Genomic DNA, 17,762 nt, shown 5'->3' on the forward strand with positions numbered 1-17,762 from the left:
TTAAGAAAAACACATAATTCTTTTCCCAGAAAATATGATATAACATATACTGTGTTACTTTGACGTAGTAGCCAAAGGAAAATTAGGAAATAAGGTATGTAAAATGTACTTAAAGGAATAAATACTAAGGGCAGTATTAAAATTAAAAACAACAACAACAACAACAAAAAATACTTTCCAGTTGGGACAAACTTTATTGGCAGTTGTTAAGAATACAAAATAGTTACAAACCCCTCCCCCACATAAGGTCCATGTAACCAGGCCAGTGGAGTGGGAACCCTTGACTTGATGGTGGCCACTTTGGGCCCACCACTCTCTAAAGAACATAGGCAGCTCCTCACAACATGGAGGGAAGGAGAAACACCTGGATGGAGAGGCATGGGCTACATCCCATTCCAAGCCATTTGGCTTCTATCCAAAGCACACTTCAATCTTTCAAGAAGAAGGCTTCACAGCTTAGGGTAGGGTTAATAGGGGACTGGGCCAAATCTGTCCTTCTCCTAACCCGGGTGTCTGCCTCAAGCTTCAATTTCCCCCCTCCCAGTGACTAGCTAGCTTGGATCACCAGTGTCTGTTAGTGGCCCAGCCTGACCCAATGTAAGTAGTTACCAGAACATACCATAGTTTAGCCATGGTGTGGGCTGTAGGCCCTCAGAGGCTGCTGGAATCACTGTGGGCCAGCCCTAGCCAGAAAGACCTTTTCTAGTCTGTCCAGGCTGCTATAATAAAATACCACAGACTGGGCAGCTTATAAGCAACAGAAATCTGTTTCACATAGTTCTGGACGATAGAATTCCACGATCAGGGTGCCAGCACGGTTGGGATGAGGACACTTTGCCAGGTCACAGCCATCTTGAAGCCTCTCATAGTGGGAAGGGCCCCTCCCAAAGTCCTCGTCTACTAACACCATTACCTTTGGGAGTTAGGATTTCAACATATAAATTTGGGGGAAAGAGACACAAACATTCAGATCATAGTAGAACTAAATAGTAAAACCCTTTCAATCTGCAAATTATACAGTAAACTATTTGAGGGATTATCATCTGATTCTGCTTCATGGGTTTGTTTTTTGGGGGGGGGTTGTTTTCTGAGGGGAGGATTTTTCGCTGGTCCAACAAGCTTCCAAAGCATGTTGGAATTCATTTTCTAGTTTTTCATAAGAATTATAAAAACTCTGTATGGATGTATGTCTTTTCTTCTGTTCATGTTTTTGGTATTGGGGAGCTTTATAAGATTCTTACATCAATGGCACTAACTTCATTCCATATAGCAAAATCTAGATTATTCAGTGGTTTATTTTTTTATTATTATTTTTTCTGGTGGTGGGGGAGAAGGGATTATTTGTTTCCTGATGTTTTACCTGTTTTTTTCTTGCAGAATTTCTCCAAAATTTCTCCTTTGCTTTTTTTGTCCTTCACCATCGAATTGCCACATGCCACTGCTTTCTGGTCTACCAGAACACTCCTTTTTGTTTTATATTATTGTTGGTTTGTTGTTGTATTTAGATGCAGAGTGGACTTACTCCTTTCAGGAGCCACTACTTTCTCCCTTCTCTCCTCACAGTATTTCTCAGCTTGCTTTTTCTTGCCCCAAAGCCTGGCAGCAAGACAGAGAATCACGGATTGCTCACCAACATTTTATGCTTTTGCTTTTAAATTTTCTAGCTATTTTGAGATATGAATATTCTCTATCTTTGAGTTTCGTGAAGGCATCATTTTGGGGTAGGTTTTTTTGTTTTGTTTTGTTTTTAACTTCCTTGTTGTTCTGTAGTGCTTGGGGAGGAAGTATTGGGAGACAGGAACCAAAGCAGCTACTGTTATCTTCAGCTATTCTGAAATCCCAGGAAATTCTTATCAACAGTGTTGAAACAATAGGATATCCTCTAGGAAAAGAAATGAACTTCAACTTCCTACCTCATACCATGTGCAAAAAAATTAATTCAGGGTGGATCATAGACCTAAACATAAAGCCTAAGGCCATAAATCTTCTGGAAGAAACCATAGGATAATATCTTCTTGATCTATGGGGAAAGATTGTTTAAGTATGACATAGAAAGTAACAACTATAACAGAACAAAATATTAAGACTTCATCAAAATTAAAAGCTTCTCACAAAAGACTCAATTGATAAAAATGATCAAGCAAGCCACAGAATGTGTAAACATATTCATAATATCTCAAACTGAAAAAAAAAACTTGTATCTAGACTAGATAAAGGAATCCTAAAACCCAATAATTAAAAAGACAGTTCCATTTTTTTAAAATAGACTAATGGATATTTCAAAACAGATATATGAATGTCTGAAAGGCACTTTAAGCAGCACTCAACATCATTAGTTATCAGGGAAATATAAATTGAAACCACAATGAAATACTATAACACAAACATGAGAATTGCTAAAAATAAAACACGGGTACTACCTTATGCTATGTTGAGGAACAACCAGAACACTCCTACATTGCTGGTAGGAACGTAAAACAGTACAGTCAACTTGGGAAAAGGTTTACCAGTTTCTTATATGATTAAATATACACTTACAATATGACCCAGCTTTTGCACCCCTTTGTGTTTACCCAAGAGAGATGAAAGCATACGGTCACAATAACTTGGACGGGGCTGTTCATAGCAGCTTTATTCATAATGGCCAAAAACTGTAAACAACCCCAATGCCCATCAATAAGACAATGCACACATTTTGGTATGTTCATTCAATGGAAAATTTTTCAACAATAAAAAGAAATGAACTACTGTTAGTGTCAACAGCGTAGAAGACTCTCCCAGACATGACATTAAGTGAAAGGTAGACAAAAAAAGTGTACATACTGTATGAGTCCATTGATTTGCAGCTCTAGGACAAGCAAAATTAATCTTTGGTAAACAGCAACAACAACAACAACATAACATTGGTTGCCTCTGCTTGTGAGGAGGGGTGGTAACTCTCTGAGAACAGGTATGGGGGGATTTTCCAGCAATAGGGTTGCTGGGGCTGCTTGGTAAGGCTGTGGTTGCATGGGTGTAAACATTTGTCAAAACTCATGAAATTGTATGCTTTTATGTATGGGGACTTTCTTCTCCTGAAGAGATAGATGGGAACTGACAGTAAGTGTTATGGTGTACAATTTGTATACACTACAGCTTGTGGGGTGACCACAAAACACCAAAAATGTTTTAATTATGTGTTTGGCCTAGTCTCAAGCATGTTTTATATGCAGTAAGCTCTTGTGCGAGCATGCATTCTATCGAACGATTACAAGAAAGCTGGTTGGAATAGTGAAAGGAATGTCAGCAGAGACCACCAAACTTGCTGCAACAAAAAGCGATTTCCCTAAAATCTCATTTCATGCTTTCAAGTTGTGACTGCTCAAGTTATCAGATGGAGCTTAGGAGTTACTCACAAAATTGATTCTTATTACTTACACATCTCTCATCCACGGGGAGAGAATGGGAGGAACTGGGACGGGGCCTAGAATTCCATTATCCACTTTAGTTTGGTTGGCACTTGCTTGATATTAAATGCTCTAAACTTGTTTCTGATGAACAATGGCTCATAGTACAAAACCCAACCGTAATTGGCAGAGAAAGGCAAGAAAGCCTAAAAGAAAAACAAAAGAAAGAAAGAAAGAAAGAAAGAGCCTAAGGCATTTATATTTTCACTACACTGCCTAAGCAATTCAGAAAAGAAGGAATGAAGCCAGTATCCTGCTTTGAACAGCCCTATCATATCATCATTTCATGAGAACTTGGCATTACGTTATGAAAAAGCCAATGTCTACAGTTGTAACTTGTTTTAGTAGGTAATAATGTTCATGTATTTTTTTAAAGATAGAATTGCTCTGTTTCCTACGAATTGACTACTTCTGTTTTGACTACTTCTCTTTTCTCACATAACATAAGAGGGAAGTCTGAGATTGCCCAAGGCCCAGCCGTATCTGAAGGAGGGTAGCACAGCACAAAAGCAGTTCTTGAAGGGCAACAATATGTGGTGGGATCAGCGTCTTAAGTCTGGCTCCCCAGAAGCTGATGCTGAGATCAGAATTCACTTGCAAATGATTCAGTAAGGCAGGATTCCGAGGGGAGAGGGTAAGGAAGGGGTGGAGGTGGGTCAGAGAATGATAGGGAATCCAAGCAAAGATGTGACCACAGGCATGAGTCCCACAGCTGGATAAATTGCATCCTGTTCCCATTTACAAACTGTGACTAAGTTATACCTCAGAGATAGCCCAACCCCTGAGGTAAGGAAGTAAGAGGTGAGGAAGCCGGGCTTTCATACTCGACAGTCATGGTCGGACTGCAGGCAGGGACCGGAGCAGTAAACTTCCAGGCACTTCTGCTCTCTGCATCGGTGGGCACCTCAGCCCCAGTGGCCCCAGGGCAGTTCTCTGAAGAGGAGCCATGGCCAAAGCACATCTTAGGGCGTGCGGCCACCCCTCAGAGAAAATACAAAAGGGTATCCAAGGAGTCTGGGTGGAGCCTCAACATTACCCACAGAATCCAGGATATTTTCTACAAAGACTGGCCAGTGGTGACTAAGATGTGTGTGCAACTTCTTTTATTCTTAAGGAGTACTTCCAGCACTTAACACACAGAAAAAAAGAATATATTTTATATATGTACACGTGTGTAAATTTAAGTACAACTAGATCTACTTTTTTTTTTTTCTTTTTAATGATTGGAAAGGGATGCCTGGGTGGCTCAGTGGGGTAAGCGTCTGACTTAGGCTCAGGTCGTGGTCCCAAGGTGCTGGGATCGAGTCTCACATCAGACTTCCTAGTCGGTGGGGAGCATGCTTCTCCCTCTGCCGCTCCCCCTGCTTGTGATCTCTGTCTTAAATAAATAAAATCTTTTAAAAAAAATGACTGGAAAACATTCTATTACATGTATTGATTAAATTTATTTTTCCATTCACCACCGATGGACATTTCTGTTTATGATTTTAATTATTTTTTTAAATAAACTATGTTCCACAAATACCTTTTACATGTGCATTTGAAAACGTCTCCACATATGTGCACAGGAAAAATTGCTAATAATGACTACTTGCAACTTTTTTTCAGCGATACTGACGTAGACATATCAAATTGTTGGTGCCCCTTTTTGGTCTCAAGAAAAAATTCTTATGGTAAACTTAAAAGCTTAAGCACTAGAGATTAAATTAAAGGTCTTTGTGTGTTTTGAAAACATCTTTGAATGGCAATATCGTTAGCACAGTCATCCCATAATAACTAAAAGTGGGCCTTGATTAAATTTTCATCTTTTAATCTCTCACTGCTTCTTATTTCATAGTGTTTAAAAAAACCTAAGGTGTGGTAGGCAAGGCTAAGCCCAAAGAACTCAGCACTAAGTCTGATTTGGATCAAGTGAAGTAAGTTTCTCTACCTTGGTCACGACGGAGCTGTTGGCTAATCATTACGGAAGGCAGCCAGCCTTCAAGATATAACCAGTCCTTTATGTGAGTTTTTATAGATTGATTATGTCCCCAGATTAGTGGCAATTTTTTGTGTGTGTGTGACAAACATATGAAACTGCTAAACACAAATGTTCTCGCTCTAGGGTGTATCAAAAGCTTTTAAAACGTGTATGCCTCTTGAACAGTATTAGACTCAGCTATTTCACTTACAGTAATTTTTTTTCTAAGGAAATAGGTATTAAGTAAGCAAAGATGTAATTACAAGAATGTTCATCCTGACATTTTTTATAACAATGAAAAAAGAAATAAGTGTCCATTATTAATTATTATTAAACATTAATGATTAAATAAAGATGCAACCAGGCAATGCAAAATAAAAAAACCTGCTAATATTGAGATTGTTGAATGAAAGAGAACATACACTTTTATTTTTGAAGCTATTGCCCAAATGTCCACCAGCAATACTGCAAACCCTTTCGCATCCCATCAACAACATATTAAGAAAACCCGTTGACCAACATCCTCACCAAGATTACTGATTAGATAGATCATCAATCTCTAATTTTTGCTTTCTGAAATTTTTTAAAAGATAAATTATTGTTTTAATTTACATTTATTAATGGAGTGATTGGACATTTTTCTATATGTTTATCAGCCATTTGTCTTTCTTTTCCTTTGAAATGTTTCATCATATCTTTTGATCACTTCCTATTAGTTTTCAATCTCTCATTGATTAATGCCTATTTCTAGAATTTTTATTTTGCTCAACTCTTCTGTATTCTCTAGAAATAAACCACTTTGATCTCTGTAATTTCACAATATCTTTTTAATTTCTGATACCTACTCAATACTTAACTGCTTCAAAAATTTTCTGGATATTTTCATAAGTTTATGTTTCTAGAGAAAAACTTGGTATTATTTTGAGAATTTATCTATGCAAGCTTGTCCCCATATTAATTATATTCTTAATCATAGGTTAATTTATGAATAATTGTCGTGTTTAACACACCAGATTTTCCTTTTGAAGAGCACTGTGTCTCTGAATTTACTAAAGTATTTTTCAATTTTATAACTCTCAGTCGAGTTTTAAGGTTTTATTCATAGCCATGCCCATTCTTGTTAAATATGTACCAATGTATAATCATTTGATTTGCTTTTCAGAATAAGATAGTTTCTTTTTTTTAATGAAGTATAATTAACATTCAGTGTTATATTAGTTTCAGGTGTGCAACATGGTGATTCAACAGCTCTGCACATTACTCAGTGCTCCTCATGGTAAGTGTACTCTTAATCCCTTCACCTATTTCCCCCACCCCCTACCCACTTCCCTTCTATTAACCTCCTGTTCTCTGTATTAAGAATCTCTTTTGTCTTTTTTGTTGTTGTTGTTCATTTGTTTTGTTTCTTAAATTCCACATATGAGTGAAATCATATGGTATGTGTCTTTCTGTGACTGACTTATTTCACTTAGCATTATACCTTCTAGGTCTACGCATGTTGTTACATATGGCAAGATTTCATTATTTTTTATGGCTGAGTAATATTCCATTGTATATATATTCCACATCTTTATCCATTCATCTATGGACGGACAGTTGGATTGCTTACATATCTTGGCTATTGTAAATAATACTGCAATAAATGTAAGGGTGTATATACCTCTTTGAATTAGTGTTTTCATTTTCTTTGGATAAATACCCAGCAGTGGCATTACTGGATCATATGATAATTCTATTTTTAAATTTGAGAAACCTCCATACTGTTTTCCATAGTGGCTACACCAATTTGCATTCCTACTACAGTGCACAGGGTTCCTTTTTCTCCACATCTTCACCAATACTTGTTATCTTGTGTGTGTGTGTTTTTTTTTGATTTTAGCCATTCTGACAGATGTAAAGTGATATTTCATTGTGGTTTTAATTTTCATTTCCTTGATAATTAGTGATGTTGGGCTTCTTTTCATGTGTCCAGTAAGGAAGAAGTAAAACTTACTCTTTGCAGATGATATGATAGTATATGTAGAAAACCCTAAAGGGGCCCCTGGGTGGCTCAGTCGTTAAGCGTCTGCCTTTGGCTCAGGTCATGATCCCCGGGTCCTGGGATCGAGCCCTGCATCGGGCTCCCTGCTCCGTGGGAAGCCTGCTTCTCCCTCTCCCACTCCCCCTACTTGTGTTCTGTCTCTTACTGTGTCTCTCTCTGTCAAATAAATAAATAAAAATCTTAAAAAACAAAACAAAACCCTATAGACTCCACCAAAAAACTACTAGAACTGATAAATTCATTAAAGTTGTAGGACACAAAATTTAATATGCAGAAATCTATTGCGTTTCTATGCACTAATAATGAAGTAAACAGAAAGAGAAATTAAGAAAATAATCCCATTTGTAATTGCACTGAAAGAATAAAATACCTAAGAATAAATTTAACCAAGGAGCTGTAAGACCTGTACTCTGAAAATTATAAAATGTTGATAAAAGAAACTGGAGATGACACAAATAGAAAGATATTCCATGCTCATGAATTGGAAGAACAGATATTGTTAAAATGTCCATACCATCCAAAACAGTCTACAGATTTAATGCAATCCCTATCAAAATACTAACATTTTTCACAAAACTAGAACAAATAATCCTAAAAGTTGTATGGAACCACAAAGGACCCTGAATAGCCAAAGCAGCCTTGAAAAAGAACCAAAGCCAGGAGTATCACAATTCCAGATTTCAAGATATACTACAAAGGTGTAGTAATTGAAACAGTATAGCGGGCACCTGGCTGGCTCAGTTGGTTAAGCGACTGCCTTCAGCTCAAGTCATGATCCTGGAGTCCCAGGATCGAGTCCCGCATCAGGCTCCCTGCTCAGCGGGGAGTCTGCTTCTCCCTCTGACCCTCTTCCCTCTCGTGCTCTCTATCTCTCATTCTCTGTCTCTCAAATAAATAAATAAAATCTTTGGGGTGCCTGGGTGGCTCAGCTGTTAAGCGTCTGCCTTCGGCTCAAGTCATGATCCCAGGGTCCTGGGATCGAGCCCTGCATCAGGCTCCCTGCTCAGCGGGAAGCCTGCTTCTCCCTCTCCCACTCCCCCAGCTTGTGTTCCTGCTCTCACTATCTCTCTGTCAAATAAATAAATAAAATCTTCACAAAAAACAAAAAACTTAAAAAAAAAGAAACAGTATGATACTGGCACAAAAATAGACACATAGATCAATGGGACAAAATAGAGAATATAAAGCCACGCTTATATGGTCATTAATCTACCACAAAGGAGGCAAGAGTATACAATGGGGAAAAGACAGTCTCTTCAGTAAATGATGTTAGGAAAACTGGACAACAACATAAAGAATGAAACCAGACCACTTTCTTACACCATACACAAAAATAAACTCAAAATGAATTAAAGACCCATGAGACCTGAAACCATAAAACTCCTAGAGGAAAACATAAGCAGTAATTTCTCTGATATCAGCCATAGAAACATTTTTCTAGATATGTTTCCTCAGGCAAGGGAAACAAAAGTAAAATTAAACTATTGGGAGTACACCAAAATAAAAAGCTTTTGCACAGCGAAGGAAACCATCAACAAAATTAAAAGGCAACCTACCGAATGGGAGAAGATATTTGCAAATGATATATCCACCAAGGGGTTAATATCTAAAATATATAAAGAACTTATAAACCTCAACATCAAAAACCCCACAAATAATCCAATTAAAAATGGTCAGAGGACCTAAATAGATGTTGTTAATTTCTCTGAGTGTAATGACAACACCTCTTCATACTTTTGGCAATATCTACAAAAGTTTTTGTACTTTGTTTTTTGTTTGTTTGTTTTGTTTTTTTTGGCCATGCCAGCTAAGACCAAAAAAAAAAAAAAATGACCAACACTTTTCATCTCACATATACCACCTCAGCAATATAGAAAAGAAATGATTGGAAGATTCCACCCTAACAATCCCATTGTGCCATCAGCACTGAGTTATAGGTCCGTCGTTCAACATTTCAATCATAATTTATTTAAGATAATAACGGATATTCGTGTATTTACTAAAAGATGAGTTTACTTGTCATTTCCTATGAATTGACTTCCTTTGTTCTGTTATTAAAACATCAAACAGTCAACGATTATGTAAATCCTTGCTCATTTTAAGCAGGAGTACTATATTGTAGAGATTCATAAAACAGCTAATGAATGTTTATAACAGCATACAGTTAGCTGATAAAAGATTTGTTAAGGCGGTCCACAAGAAATTTAAGAGAGATGATTCAGATAGGAGCTATCAATCATCTCACTCTGTTCTCTTTTTGGGGACATGCCCCTCCTCTTTCTATTGGGAACATGGCCTTTTCATCTGAAAGTCCTAACTTCTTTTTTTTTTCCTGTAATTTATTCCTTCAATTCATTTTTATTAAGAACCTAGTATATGCCAAGCACTATTGGAAACATAACAAAATAGATATGTTTTCTTCCTTCAAGTTACACAGTGTAATGAGGGAAACAAACAGGGAGTTAATATTAAAATATGGTGTGGTGTAATTAATCCTATACACAATACTATGAAAGCGGTTAGGGGGACAGAGCAAGGAGGGATGTAGGAATGTAAATTGGTGCAGCCACTGTGAAAAACAGTGTGGAGGCTCCTCAAAAAATTTAAAAAAGAACTACCATATGATCTGGTAATTCCACTACAGGTATATATCTGAAAGAAATAAAATCACTATCTCAAAGAGATATTGGCACCCACGTTCACTGCAGTTTTTTTTTCCATAATAGCCAAGACATAGAAACAAACTAAGTGTCCATCAATGGATGAATGGAGAAAGAAAATATGGTAAACGCATACACACACATACACACACACAATGGAGTATTATTTAACCATAAAAAGAACAGGAGGAAAAAAAAAGAGAGAAGGAACCCCTGTTTTTTGTGATAAAATGGCTAAACCATGGGGGCATGATACCAAGCAAAGTAAATCAGACAGACAGAAAGATAAATCCTGTAAAAGCTCACTTAGTTGGGGAATCTAAAAAAGTCAAACCAGTAGACAGAGTACATTGGTGGATACCAGGGGCTGGGGGTGGAGGGGGAGCTGTTAGCCAAAGGTACAAATTTCCAGTTATAAGATGAATAAGTTCTGGGGATCTAATGTATAAAATGGTGACTATAGTTAATAATACTGTATTCTATACTCAAAAGTCCCTAAGAAAGCAAATCTTAAGAGTTCTCAACACACAATAAAACTACATGAGGTGATGGAGGTGATAACTAACCTGATTGTGGTAATCATTTTATAATATATACTTGCATCAAATGATCGTGTTGTACATCTTAAACTTACACAATGTTATATGTCAATTACATTTCAATAAAGCTGGGGGAAAAGAAGAAAAAGAAAGCTTTCCAGGAGAAGTCATGCTTGCGAATGATTGGGTGCTCTCCAGAGGAAAGAAGAAGCATCTTGACAGGCAGAAGAGGCAAAGGCCCAGAAAATGAGGGGCAACACCGCATCATGAGTAGCTGGACATAGCACAAGGTAGGAAATGTGAAGTTACGGGGCTGGACAGAGACCTACCAAATTTTTATTTTGAAAAGATCACATTTTGCCAATTAAAAACCAAACAAACATGAAAAATATTCGGCTATCCAGTGTAAACATGACTCTCAAAATCTACTGAGGAAGGAGTTTCAGATTTCTATATATTGGTGTTTTGTCTCTGCAAGATTCGCCACGTGTATGGTCACTGCATTTCTGTAAGAAATGAATTACAGAGACCACAGTGCATTTTTCATGGACTTGCTTTTTCATAAAATACATGTAAGCCTAGGGATGCCCAACACTGAGAGAAAAGGGGCGCTGGGTGGCTCAGTCGTTAAGCATCTCCCTTCAGCTCAGGTCATGATCCCAGGGTCCTAGGATCAAGCCCCGTATTGGGCTCCCTGCTCAGCGGGAAGCTTGCTTCTCCCTCTCCCACTCCACCTGCTTGTGTTCCCTCTCTTGCTGTGTCTCTCTCTGTCAAATAAATAAATAAAATCTTAAAAAAAAAAAAAAGACTGAGAGAAATGTTGGGCAAGAGGCACCTGGGTGGCTTGGTCGGTTAAGTGGCTGCCTTCAGCTCAGGTCATGATCCCAGGGTCCTGGGATCGAGTTCCACATGGGGCTCTCTGCTCAGCCGGGAGTCTGCTTCTCCCTCTACCCTTCCCCCTGCTCATGATCTCTCTCTCTCTCCCTCTCTCAAATAAATTTTAAAAATCTAAAAAAAAAAAAAGAAAGAAATGTTGGCAAAATCATCCACCCTAACTTGAATATTGGTCCCTAGAGGTATTTCCATTTTTTGTGGTTATTGGAATGATGGTACAAAATGTGCTCATGTTTAAGATCTATGCCCTGGAAGCTTGTTCCTTCTCTTTTGAGTGCTCATAGTCAATCAGCTGAGGCAAAGCATCTGAGAAGAAACTGCTGCCATACTCCATCAATGCAGCTCCTGATTACAAGCTTTTCCGGCAGTGCCCTTTTCCCTAGAAGGCACACCCAAACTGCGCAGTGACTCACTGGAGGGTTAGTTGGAGCTCCTCTAACATGACAACTAACGTGACACAAGTAAAAGGGTAGCAGGAAATGTGGCAGAAATGGATATTTTGAGCTGTTGAAGTCTATCTACATCACCTATTTAATCCACTCCAAATGTTTGGTGAGTTCCACAAGCTGACCCAACAGGGAATGGTATTGTGGATTCTCCTGGGTGACTGATAGCTGTGGCTACAAATCTTCCTTTTTACATTGCCTTGGGACATTTTTTCTGGAAGTGATAACTACCTGGGAGGCATTACCAAAAAATCTTTGCCACCAGGTACCTGAAGTACAATTTTAGATCAGAGCATAAGAAACTGAGATGACGTTGGGGTGCCTGGGTGGCTCAGTCAGTTAAGTGTCTGCCTTGTGCTCAGGTCATGATCCCAGGGTCCTGGGATCAAGCCCCAAATCAGGCTCCCTGCTCAGTGGAGAGTCTCCCTTCTCCCTCTGCCCCTCCTCCCCGTTCATGTGCTCTCTCTCTCTCTCTCATTCTATCTCAAATAAATAAATAAATCCTTTTTTTTTCCCTTGGCAAAGAACTTTATTAACTTTGTTTCAAACTTTATTCCCGGGCTTCTTCAGCTTAATTAGCTGCAAAGAATGAATTGTGTATAAGCAAAAACTGAAAAGAGCGGCAATGTCCAAGGGGCTTGGGCTTTAAATACTAGAGATCTAGATTTTATCAGATCCATGAACAAAATTTTAAAAAAGCAGTCATAATATAAAATAGCAGCTCCCAGTAACTTCTTCAAGTTTTATCTTCTTCAGAAGTTGACTCAATTCAGTTTGCTTCATTCTTGGAAGCTTCATCAAAATTCTCCACAAGATCTGGAACTTCATCATCATCATCCTCTCCAGTAGCAAGTGGTGCTTTTCCATCCACAGACTGTTTGGGCAGAGCTTCAGCCAGTCTTCTTAAACTAGTCAGACTGTCTGCACCAAGTTGGTTGAAGATACTGGGTGGCATTTCTGTCAGCTGTTTTGTCTCAGCGTGGCCTGGAATGGTGAAAGTGTTCGGCCAGCGACGCCTGAACTTTAGGGTTGTTAAAGTGGATCACTGGTCCTTGGTTTGTGAACATATTCACTTCTTCAATACCAGAGACATCGTTTACCCCTAACTTCTTTAAGGAGAGCTCAAGTTTTTTATCATCTGCTATCGCCCTTCTGTGAATCACCTTCTCCTTTCGGTGAGCAGTTCCTTTCCCACCAGTGCGCACTTGTGCTTGCAGTTTGGCGAGTTTCTCCTGGTTCATGATAGTTTCTTTCATCTTGTTGGAGCGGAAATGGGACCGCGTGGCAGAATAGGGTTGGCGCTCAGGGGGTCTTGGGCGGACCAGCTGAGATTAGGTGCACACACTCAGGGACGCAAGATGGCAGCTAGAGGGAGGCTGGAAGTGATCAATAAATAAATCTTTTTAAAAAGAAAGGAAGAAAGAAACTGAGATGATGAATGATAGTCCTGACTTACTTAAAATGTTGGAGCAATTTATTTAGGTCACTGAGGCCACCGTGACCATGGAATCTCTGCTTTCAAGGCTGGCTCCAGAATATATGAGCAGAAAATTTACACACAAAGGAATGAAAGTAGTAAATAAACACATAGATAAATGTCTATTCTCATTAACAATTAAAATAATATAAGTTAGGGGTCAACTTGGTGGCTCAGTGGATTAAGCATCTGCCTTTGGCTCGGGTCATGATCTCTGGGACTGAATCTCCCATCAGGCTCCCTGCTCAGCAGGGAGTCTACGTCTCTCTTCCCCTCTGTCCTCCCCCATGCACTCTCCCTCTCTAAAGAAATGAATAAAACAAAGCAATTTTTTTAGAAATTGTATTAGGAAAAATGAAAATTATCTTCACTATGACCTAGTAACTTTTCTACTGGAAATTTATTTTTGAAAAAGCAAAAGCTTTATGAATGAAGCTGCTAATCCTAACATACGTACCCATTAGAGCAAAATCTTACCAAAAACTTATATGTCTGACTCCATAGGAGTGTTCAAATAAATTATGGCTCATCAATTAGGTAAAGTATTGTAGAGACTGAAATAATAATTATAAACCTATAGAATAAGGAAACATGCATTACTTGTTTACAATTATATGTCATATTTATGCATAAACATTTGTGAATATTCATGAACAAATGATGAAAATAAAAATTTAGTTAGGATACTTTGATTTGATGAAATTATTTTTAAATAAAATTGTATTTTGTTGTTTTACATTATTTTCTAGAGATAAATGGGAATTGATATCTTTTTGATTTCTATTTTTATGTGTTAGGTTCAAAATTTTCAGGCTCCTTCCCTTATGCATTTGGTGAGTGGTGGGGGAAAGAATCTCAATTGTGATATTGCCTTGAAGGAAACATGTGTGTATACATGGCCGGATATTCAAATGGAGTAAAACCTGAAAACATAGGAAGGAAAAATTATATTCTCTTTACCTGCCAAATATAAGTCACAAAGAGTGCCTGAAGTCTTACTAGATTATCTGTGTCCCTCTTTTATGCCACAACACATACACTGAAAAAAAAAAGTCCTCCCACCTGCCCAGATCAAAATGATATAAGTAAACCTTTTGTCAGTAGACAGAGTGTGTACAACCTGTTCTCCCTTTCCCTGATTTGCTGACAATGAGTCAACTTAGACAAATATGGAGGTCTTCATAAGAGCCTAGAAGAGACCATGAACTTTCCATATTGCTCCTGATGGTTTCAACAAAGCCCTCTAAGATATGGACCTCATACTTGTGACTTTATGAATTCTAATTTGACAGTATGCACATAACTAGCTTTTCATGTGGTGGGACCTTGAGAAAAGTATTTTCAGAGCGTTGAGGGTATCATTCCTGACCAAAGGAAGCACTAAAAAAAAAAAAAAATGTGTTAAATAAGAATATTTTCACAATTTTGAGCAATAAAGTAATGAAACCTCCTGGGGCACCTGGGTGGTGCAGTAGGTTAAGCGTGGGACCCTGGTTTCCGCTCAGGTTATGATCTCAGGGTCCTGAGATGGAGCCCTGGGTTGGGCTCTGTGCTCAGGGGGGAGTCTGCTTGGATTCTTTCTCCCTCTTCCCTCCACCCCTCTCCCCACCCCTCAAATAAATAAATAAATCTTAAAAAAAAAGAATTATAGTGTTTGTATTATTTGGAGAATAATACAGGCATTTTATTACAAGCTTTTATATACAAATGCCAGTCTCTTTTAGGGGCTTAAGGTATACAAAGGCAAATGTCATTGAATATAACAGATGAGTTAGTCAATCTGGAAGCTATTCTTAATTAGTATTAATATGATGATTTAATATTACATATGGCCAAACATATAAAGTCTTAATGTCTTTAAAAAATCAGTGCTTCTTTTTTTTTAAGATTTTATTTATTTATTTGTCAGAGAGAGAGAGAGAGCACAAGCAGGGTTAGCAACAGGCAGAGGGAGAAGCAGGCTCCTCACTGAGCGGGACCCAGGGATCATGACCTGAATCAAAGACAGACGCTCAACTGACTGAGCTACTCAAGCATCCCTAAAAAAATCAGTGCTTCTACTTTAGAGGCCCCAGAGTGAAGAAAAGTGTCTTAAGTAATACAGTTTTTCTTATGAAAAAATCTGAACAACCTTCCATAAAATATAATGCCACTTAATATAAATGAGAAAATAATTTCCTGTGGCCAACTTAGACAGCAAAGAGGCAATCTAGATATTGACCACAGACCGAGGCTCAACATTTTGCAACTAAGAAAAAGACTGAGAATATCACATGTCTGCTTGTCTCAAACTGCCCATGCTTTATCAGATGAGAACATTTTAGTACTCTGGAGAGTACTTCCTCTCTCGTTAATCCGCATAAATGCTGAGCTTTAATTGGGAGCTCATTCCTTTAATTCTTGGGACCTTTGAGCGCTCTAATTTTGACATTTGCAAGATGGAAAGTTCCAGCAATGAAATGACTATGGGCTAATGAACCATGACTCACCCAGGCTTACATAGCATAGCTCTGTGGCTCCAGTCAGTGCTGAAACTAAAAACTGGAAGCTGATATGGTGGTAGCCACAGCCACTGATCCAGGCTTACCTTGTTTATTATGAAGAATGCCCCTGGATTATTCCCCCAAAACTGGAGAGGATAATGCCACTGTCTGCCAGGATTCCTTTAACTAGCTTGTAGTTAGTTAATGGATTACAAAAGAAAAAATAAATGGTACTATTCATTCTTATTCCTAATAATATGGGAACTTGACAAATCCCCCCAAAATGGGAATAATAAAGAAGATATTAATGAGTCATCATCTTATCAACTTACTGGTAATCCTCTTGCATCCAGCTTTTGGATGTGTGCCTGTATGCTCCTTCTCACTTGAGTGTCTTGAGCTTTGAAAGAGTTTAATTACTGTGGAGTTTGAAGTATTGAAATGTGACGAAAGACATAAATGTTTTCTCTCTGTGAGATCTAACCCATATGTTTTTTCTTTAATTTGGTAAAAACAGAAATGAAATAAAATGAGTTTTTCCATTTATTGGGTTTTTTTTTCACCATTTAAATGACTGTGTGTTATTTAACTTTTCCCCTCTATTTTCCTACACACCCTCTTCTCTAATTTAACTTTACCTAATTAGGGATTGGTTGCAACAAAATGCTTAATTTCTCTGTATCACAATTTCCTTTTGAAGCAAAGATAATCATAAAACTATGTTCTGCTGCAACAACAATTACAAATATTAATGAAGGAATGTATATAAATCCTTGAAAACAAATCCCAAAGTTCTTCACCCAAGATAAGATAGCATATTATTCTTACCAAAGCACACCAAAATGGCATTGGCTGCATGCTTTTATAACAGTTGTTATGCTTTGGGATGCAAATCGAAAAGTATCAGGTCTAGTCAACCCAGGTTATTTATTAATTCATGCACTGAAGGCCCAGAAGGATAAACTTGAGGGATGATTTGGTCAAAGTTCACGCCCTACTTCTTTGTGATTGATTCTCTAGGTTCTGTCCTCCACGTGCCGGCTTTCTCCTCAGCATCCCCTCCTACGTGGGAGAGTATAGCACTCTTGGGTGTATTCTACCTCGTTCACATGCAGGGTGAAAGAAGGCATCTCTTCTCATAGGCATCAAAAAGAAAGTTCTGAGTTCAATTCCAATTGGTTTCTTCTTCGTGACATGCTTGCTTCTGATCCAATGCCTGGGAGCCATGTGTGGATTAGTTTCTGTCTGGATTCCGTAGCCATCCAAGAAAGTGTACTGTGGCCGAAGAGAAGGGATTGTTCTGAGTGCCTCAGAACAACCAGGGCTCACCCCTGGAGTTGGAGAGAGAATGACACAATTCAAATCACACTACAGCCACACAATAAAGAAAAGACAAGGTGGATATTGAAACAGCAAACAACTCTCTGCTATAACTCAGTTATAGCCATCAGTTCACATAAGTCACCTGAGTAAAAGGACTACTTAAGTATGAAATCTGCTGTACCTACAGGGTATTCCACTGTTATCAACAGATGAGAGATTAAGTAATAATGTTACTCATGTTCTTGCTCTATTCTTCTATTAAGAAAGAAAGAAAAGGATTCAGGGAAATTCTATTAACTGAAAGCTGACCAATATATTTTATATCATTCCTTTCATGCTACCTGTGAAATATTTAAATTTAAATCTTCTGTATCACAATAAATGGCTCAGATAAATTTTGACAAACTTTGAAATATTTGCTACTCCCACTAATTTGGGAAAGAACTGTTGAGGCCTTAAGTGTGGAATGTGTGAGACACTCTCCAACAGCCTT

At 38.1% G+C, this 17,762-nt stretch overlaps 1 pseudogene; it reads right to left on the reverse strand.

The window, feature by feature from the left end:
* Window positions 1–12,755: 12,755 nt before the first annotated feature.
* Window positions 12,756–13,260, reverse strand: LOC114217530 (transcription factor BTF3 pseudogene; annotated as a pseudogene).
* Between the last annotated feature and the right edge of the window lie 4,502 nt (window positions 13,261–17,762).

Source organism: Eumetopias jubatus, unplaced genomic scaffold (genome assembly GCF_037043125.1).
Source record: "Eumetopias jubatus isolate StellerSeaLion01/CBP00866 unplaced genomic scaffold, mEumJub1_p1.0 scaffold_2, whole genome shotgun sequence".
NCBI classification, from domain to species: Eukaryota; Metazoa; Chordata; class Mammalia; order Carnivora; family Otariidae; genus Eumetopias; species Eumetopias jubatus.